Source organism: Aulonocara sp. 'chitande type north' Nkhata Bay, linkage group LG7 (genome assembly GCF_057382095.1).
Source record: "Aulonocara sp. 'chitande type north' Nkhata Bay isolate Kocher_YH1m ecotype deep benthic linkage group LG7, A_spYH_male_GT1.1, whole genome shotgun sequence".
NCBI lineage: Eukaryota > Metazoa > Chordata > Actinopteri > Cichliformes > Cichlidae > Aulonocara > Aulonocara sp. 'chitande type north' Nkhata Bay.
The window spans coordinates 51,729,717-51,737,865 of NC_141350.1; positions in this window are offsets into that span (position 1 = coordinate 51,729,717).

The window sequence follows — 8,149 nt, forward strand, 5'->3', positions numbered from 1 at the left end:
GCAAAGTCCTATTAAAACGTTCACACTGACCATTTCCAGCCGGATGATAAGGAGTAGTGTGGGACTTCTCGATACCATAAAACCTGCAGAGCTGCTGGATCAGGGAGCTTTCAAAGTTACGACCCTGATCGGAATGGATACGCGCTGGTACACCAAACTTCGAAAACCACTCAGTCACGAGAACCTGGGCCACTGTAGCCGCACATTGGTCACGAGTGGGGACAGCCAATGTATATTTGCTGAAAACATCAGTCATCACCAAAACGTTCTCCAGCCCATTCCGGGAAGGTTCGAGCAGGGTGTAATCAATGGCCAAGATTTCATTTGGTCGAGAAGCCAACAAATGTCCCATGAAACTTTGAGCTGCTGGTTGGGTGTCTTTTGCAATTTGGCAACGTTCACATCTCTGACACCAACGAGCTACCTCAGCAGACATACCTGGCCAGTAGCACTGTGAGCGGAGAAGCGCTAGGGTCCTTTCCACCCCTTGATGGCCATGGTCCTGATGAACATGAGTCAACACCTGCTCAATCAGTGCACTAGGCAGCAAAAGCTGAAGTACCACCTCGGCACCGTCAGGGCGATGAACCTGACGATACAGAACTCCTTCCCTTTCAATCAGACGATCCCATTGTCGTAGCAGCACCAGAGCAGGTGGAGCAAGCTGCTGCCGCTCCTCAAAGCTGGGTCGCTGCTTCCGTCTCCAGAACACCAAGATCTCCTTTATCACTGGGTCGACCTGTTGGAGGGCATGAAGATCAGGAGTAGTGAGATGGGGCAAAACCGTAATGGCAGTTTGTGATACCTCAGCTGGTCCCAGCCGCAAGGCTTGTTGAAGAGGTCCAGGCAAGGCTGTACCAGGAACCATGGCTTTAATCTCCTGAGGATCAGGTGGATGCTGGCGAGATAAAGCGTCTGCGTTCTTATTACTCCTTTCTGACCTGTACTTTAAGTCGAAGTCGAACGAAGCGAGCTGAGCTGCCCAGCGCTGTTCAGTAGCCCCAAGTTTAGCAGAAGACAAGTGACTAAGAGGATTGTTGTCGGTGTAAACAATACACTTATGGCCCAACAAGTACTCTCTAAATTTCTCAGTCATGGCCCACTTAAGTGCCAAAAACTCCAGCTTCATTGAGCTATAATTTAGCATATTGCGCTCAGTGGGCCTCAAACCCCGACTGGCATAGGCTATTGGCCTCACCTTACCTCCCTGCTCCTGGGAAAGCACTGCCCCTAGGCCGGCATGGCTGGCATCCACTTCTAAAATAAAAGGCAAAGAGAAATCTGCATAAGCGAGCACTGGTGCTGTTGTCAGTTTAGTCTTTAATGCCTCAAAACTTTGATCACACTCTGCAGTCCAGTTCTCCACGACACCATGCTCTGACCTCTTCTTTGATTTTCTGCCTCCCCACTCTGCCACCAGTCTATGCAGAGGTGCCGCCAACTTGGCAAAACCCTCCACAAAACGGCGATAATAGCTGGCAAACCCAAGGAAGGAGCGTAGTTCCGAAACAGTCTTAGGAGGCTGCCAGTTAGCCACCACTTCCACCTTGCTAGGGTCCGTAGAGACACCTTGATCGGAGATGACATGGCCTAGGTAGCGAACCTCCCGCTGGAAGAAGGCACATTTGGCAAGCTTGGCTTTTAAACCTTCCTGCTGAAGCCGACCTAGCACCACATCCAGCCGCTCAAGATGTTGCGATACTGTTGATGAAAAGATTACAATGTCATCAAGATAGAGAAGCAGAGACTGGCACTGTTGATCACCGAAAAGGCGTTGCATTAGTCTCTGGAAGGTGCTAGGGGCATTACAGAGCCCAAATGGCATTCGGTTCCATTCAAATAGGCCGAAAGGAGTACAGAAGGCAGTCTTGGGCCTATCCTCTTCCGTAACTGGGACCTGATTATAGCCACTTGCTAAATCCATGGTGGAAAACCAACGGGCACCAGTCAGCGCATCTAAGGATTCTTCAATGCGCGGCAGGGGGAATGCATCTTTCCTTGTCTTGTTGTTCAGTTGCCGATAATCAACACACATGCGCGGGCTGCCATCCTTCTTCTTAACGAGCACAATGGGAGAAGCATAGGGGCTGCTACTCTCTCTAATCACCTCGGCCCCTAACAACTGGTTAATATGCTCTTTCACAACCTCGTACTCTGAAGGGGGGATGCGCCTATAACGCTGCCGCACGGGGATATCGTCTAAGACTGGAATGTCATGGGAGATCAAGTTAGTGCAACCCAAATCAGTGTCATGAGCAGAAAAGACCGAGCTGTATTTCTTAAGGAGAGACCTCACCTGTCCCTGTTCCTCTGCTGACAGTTTAGACAAATCAATCCCTTCCATCTGATCCTGCACAGTAGGAGTGGCGGTGTGAGATGCCATTGTGGCTACGTTAGGGAGTACTTCTGTCACACCAGCGGGCAAACTGACCACATGAACATCTTCCAGGGTCCCTATAACGGTCCTAGGGTAAAGCAAGACCGCCGTAGTCCCTACATTAACAACTGGTATGTATGCAGTACCTCTAACCACTCGAACCAATGCAGGGGACGCTAAAAGTCCAGCAGGCAAGTTAACATCAGTAGGTTCAAATAACACAGTGGCACCTGAATATTGCTCAGAACAGGTGGCGGCCACTACTTTCATTACACCACCCGGAATGCAACATGCTCGCTTACCCCTCACTCTCACATGGCCAGACAAATCCAGTGGGGCTCTTATACTAACGTCATGGCACTTTTGCAGCGCCTGCACAAGGGGTTTAGGGGCCTCGGTGACAAAGCCCAAACTAAACAATGCTTCACCGTGTTGCCCAAAAAGCTCGTGGTAACACTTCCGAATGACATTCATCCCCAATACACCCGGAACCGTGGAAGGTCCTGCACCTGGAGGATCTTTAACGACCAACACGCCACACTGTGGAAGAAACTTGTCACAGAGCTCTACACTTAGCTCGATATAGCCAAGGTAAGGAATGGACAACCCATTAGCCGCTTTAAGCTGCAACCAATGACAAGCTTGGAGACGCTCTTGACCCCAGGACTCAAAATGCTGGCGGAAAAAACTTTCAGTAATGGTAGAGACCATGGACCCCGTATCAACCAAACAAGGTACTTTTATACCGCCCATGTCCACATCTATATGAGGACAGGATGAAATTAATTTCGAGACTGCCTCTGGACCATTAGAAACAACCCTTGAGCCAATAGACACCCCACCCGAACTGTGGCTCGGCAATACGGAGGGTGCTAGTTTTCCGAAGCCGTATTTAAAGGAGAGTGCCTGCGATTGTGCAGAGGGGCCTGCGAAGGAGGCCGGGAACGAGGAACGCGTTCCCCATCACACTCCCGAGCAAAATGTCCAGGTTGCTGACAACGACGGCATATAATGGAGTCGCCCCGTCCTGAGCGAGGCATTCGATGGGGGCCCTGCAATCGAGCAATGCTCTGAGTGAGCTGATTAAGTTGCTCCTGCTGGCGCTTTAACAATTCCTTCATCTCGCTCATCTCAGACAAATGGGTAGACTGAGCTATTCCTGAGGGACCGCTATGGACCCCATACTGAATGCCATAAACAGAAGGGACAGAACTGCTTCTATGCCTAACGCCACTAGGCAACCCTTCACGTTCCCACCTAATAGCTTCCCCTCTAATCTCCAGCAATGTCAGTGTGGGCTGCCTCCTTACTAGCTGCTTTAACTCCCGCCGCAAGGTACTATCTAAGACCTGTTCAACAAATTGATCTCTTAATAAAACGTCAGCATTGGGCATGCCATTGGGGGCACTCGATTTAACTTTTTCCATAAGACCCAAGAGAGCGAGGGAAAACTCTTGCAGTGTCTCACTTTCCTGCTGTTTTCTAGAGAAGAAAGCTTCCTGCAATGCTACATAGGAGTCTGAACAGCCATACAGTTCTTGCAATATAGTGATTATCTTAGCAGGATCAGTCCTCTCTGCACTAGAGCGATATTTGATCTCCTCACGTGCTTCCCCTTCTAGGTGGTCAAACAGGAAAAATGCTTTATCAGCCAAAGACAAATGACGTACTCTAGCACAACCTTCTATTTCCTCCAACCATTCATTCAACCCTATACCCGATTTTCCTCTAAACATAGGGCACTTTCTGTCACGGGGCACAAAAACTAGTCTCTCTGCTACAGAGACACCAGCCGTTGGGGGGTTAACAGATGATGCAGTTGAAGTAGAAGGTGTAGCACTAGTACCTGACCCAACAGCCCTCTCCTGACGCAGCCTCTCGTTGTCTGCTTTCAGCTGCGCGATCAAGTCCCTGAGTTCCTGTAACTCTTCCTCCATCTCTATAACACAGCTGTGAAATCCCACACCAAAGTAGCTGCTGCTTTGCCTTTATTCTGTACAAAATAATATAAAAAAACAATTTACGTTACACCAAACAAAAAAAGAAGAACACACGTCTCTGTTTTAAAGAGTATATTCTGTCGACAACGCCAAGTTTGTGGCGAGACGAGGTTGGGATATAAAGTAAATACTCTTCAGTTTTAAAGAACGACAATGCCACCCTGGGAATTTCACCCAGAGAATACTGGAAATAACACTAAATCACCAAAAAGGCACTTAGGTTCGCTATACTCAATCCAGAGACGAGGTTCAATAATAAACAAATTGACAATTTATTGGTAATTATTTAAAACACCATATAAAAGCACAATCATAAATATTCAAGTACAAATATGCTTAAAAAGGTATTCAGAGCTGAGGCTTACCAGTGGAGGGGCAGGGATGCCACACACAAACTAAAGAAAGAAAACACACCCAAAACACAAGTGCAACACACTATCACACACACTCACACTAATAAACTAAACAAGGCAGGTGTGTACACTCAAGGGATCCCACCACCAAGGCACCCTAGTCTCCTCCACGTCGGCACTCCGCATCTGAATAAAAAGAAACAAAGAAAATTTTAATATATTACAACAAACTAATGTGTAGCACCGGGGGATAACCCAACTGCAGGACCACACTGGTGATCTACAGCTAGAAAAAGGGCCTCCCACCAGTGGTGTAACAAAAATCCAAACTACAAATCAAAAGCAATAAAACAACATACAATCTGGATAAAACTCTAAAATCTGGAGCAAACGGAATCGCCGTACTGCTCCAACTTGCCGTCCACACGACGATAAGTTAACAGTCAATCAATATGCAGGCCAGCTGACTCCGATAACCGGCATGCATATGGCCGTCGTCCACGCCGACGTCCACTGTAAAAGCAAGTAAGCCGGGCCACAGAACGTAAGCAGAATAGCTCAGAGGAGGCTTCTATAGCTACGACCAGCCGCGATGGAGACTTTAGAGGAGTAACCCACAAACGATCTCTACCACACCGAGGAAGTCAGGTGACCAAAAAGGAGATCACAGGCAAGCGATGCAGAGACACTCAAATGGCCACTATTTATACCAGCGCCCCCTAATGGGCCAGGCTGAAAGTGGGTTGGACCGAGGGATAACATTAATCCTGCCACATTCAGTTAGACTCTTTTTCTCTAATTGATCTTTCTGAGTTAACTTCAATAATTACTTCCTCCAAACCATCAACGTGTCTTTTAGACCCCATTCCTACAAAACTGCTCAAAGAAGTCCTGCCATTAATTAATTCTTCGATCTTAAATATGATCAACCTATCTCTAATGATCGGCTATGTACCACAGGCCTTCAAGCTAGCTGTAGTTAAACCTTTACTCAAAAAGCCATCTCTAGACCCAGCAGTCTTAGCTAATTATAGGCCAATCTCCAACCTTCCTTTCATATCAAAAATCCTTGAAAGAGTAGTTGTCAAACAGCTAACAGATCATCTGCAGAGGAATGGTTTATTTGAAGAGTTTCAGTCAGGTTTCAGAGCTCATCACAGCACAGAAACAGCTTTAGTGAAGGTTACAAATGATCTTCTTATGGCCTCTGACAGTGGACTGATCTCTGTGCTTGTCCTGCTAGACCTTAGTGCAGCATTCGATACTGTCGACCATAATATCCTATTAGAGCGATTAGAACATGCTGTAGGTATTACAGGTACTGCACTGCAGTGGTTTGTATCATAAGATAAGATAAGATAAGATAACCTTTATTAGTCCCACACGTGGGAAATTTGTTTTGTCACAGCAGGAAGTGGACAGTGCAAAAGTTATGAGGCAAAAATTAGAATACAATAAGAATAAATACAGTACACAACTGTACAGAATAGAATAAAATAAAATACTATATACAGTAGAATAAAATAAAATAAATATACAATAAGATAAAAATAGAATACAAATACAAATACTATATACAACTGAGTAAAAATACAACGATGACAGAAAGGATTATTGCACTTAGTATTATTGCATATGTATGGATGTGTGTGCTTGATCAGTTAAAGTCTTTATTATGGAGTCTGACAGCAGTGGGGAGGAAAGACCTGCGAAATCTCTCCGTCCCACACCGTGGGTGCCGCAGTCTCCCACTGAAGGAGCTGCTCAGTGCTGTCACAGTCTGCTGCATGGGGTGGGAGATGTTGTCCATCAGGGATGACAGCTTAGCCGCCGTTTTCCTGTCACTCACCACCTCCACTGGGTCCAGAGGGCATCCTAGAACAGAGCTGGCCCTTCGGATCACCCTGTTCAGTCTCTTCCTGTCCCCAGCAGAGATGCTGCCGCCCCAGCAGACCACACCATAAAAGATAGCAGAAGCCACAACAGAGTCATAGAATTTCTTCAGGAGTGGGCCCTCCACTCCAAATGACCTGAGTCTCCGCAGCAGGTACAGCCTGCTCTGCCCTTTCCTGTAGAGGGCGTCTGAGTTATGAGTCCAGTCCAGTCTATTGTTCAGATGAACACCAAGGTACCTGTAGCTGTCCACAGCCTCAATGTCCATACCTTGGATGTTCAGTGGTTGCAGTGGAGAATGCTTGTGCCTGCGGAAGTCTACCACCAGTTCCTTGGTTTTACTGGCGTTGATCTGGAGGTAGTTCAGCTGGCACCAGTCCACAAAGTCTTGGGTCAGACCTCTGTACTCCTTGTCGTCCCCATCAGTGATGAGGCCGACTATTGCAGAGTCATCAGAGAACTTCTGCAGGAAGCACTGGGTGGAATTGTGGGAGAAGTCTGCAGTGTAGATGGTGAAGAGGAACGGAGCCAGAACCGTTCCCTGTGGGGCCCCCGTACTGCAGACGACCCTGTCCGACACACAGCCCTGAGTCCTCACATACTGTGGTCAGTCGGTGAGGTAGTCCAGGATCCAGGTAGTGAGGTGATGGTCCACTCCAGAGTTCACCAGCTTGTCCTTTAGAACCGAGGGAAGAATGGTGTTGAAGGCACTGGAGAAATCAAAGAACATGATTCTCACAGTGCTTCCAGCGGTCTCCAGGTGAGCGAGGGAACGATGTAGGAGGTGAATGACGGCATCATCCGCTCCAATGCCAGGCTGGTAGGCAAACTGAAGTGGGTCCAGTGATGAGCTTATTAGACGCCGAAGCTGAGTCAGGACCAACCGCTCCAGGGTCTTCATCAGGTGGGATGTCAGAGCCACCGGCCTGTAGCTGTTGAGGTCCTTGGGGCGTGAAGTCTTTGGCACTGGTACAACACAGGAGGTTTTCCAGAGCTGTGGAACTCTTCCCAACCTCAGGCTCAGGTTGAAGAGGTGCTCCATCACCCCACACAGTTGGTCCGCGCAGGACCTGACGACCCTCGAGCTGATGCCATCTGGACCCGCTGCCTTCTTGCCATTAATCCTCCTCAGTTCCCTCCTAACCTGGGTGGTTGAGAGAGACAGTCTGGAGCCTTGTGTTGAGTGTGTATTGGATGCTGTTGTTGGGGGTGGGGGGGAGTGAGCAGGGTGAATAGAGGAGGTGTGAAGTGTCTGAGGTGGAACAGCAGCAGTGGGGGTGGGTGAGTCTGCAGCCGATGTTGCAGACTGCCTCATGGCTGAGTCAAATCTGTTGAAGAAATGATTCAGTTCATTTGCCCATCTCACATCCCTCCCAGGCAGAGAGTTCTGCTGTTTGTGGCCCGAGATGGTTCTGAGGCCTCTCCAGACTTCACCAACGTTGTTTTCAATTCAATTCAATTCAATTTTATTTATATAGCGCCAAATCACAACAAAAGTCGCCTCAAGGCGCTTCATAGATACATAG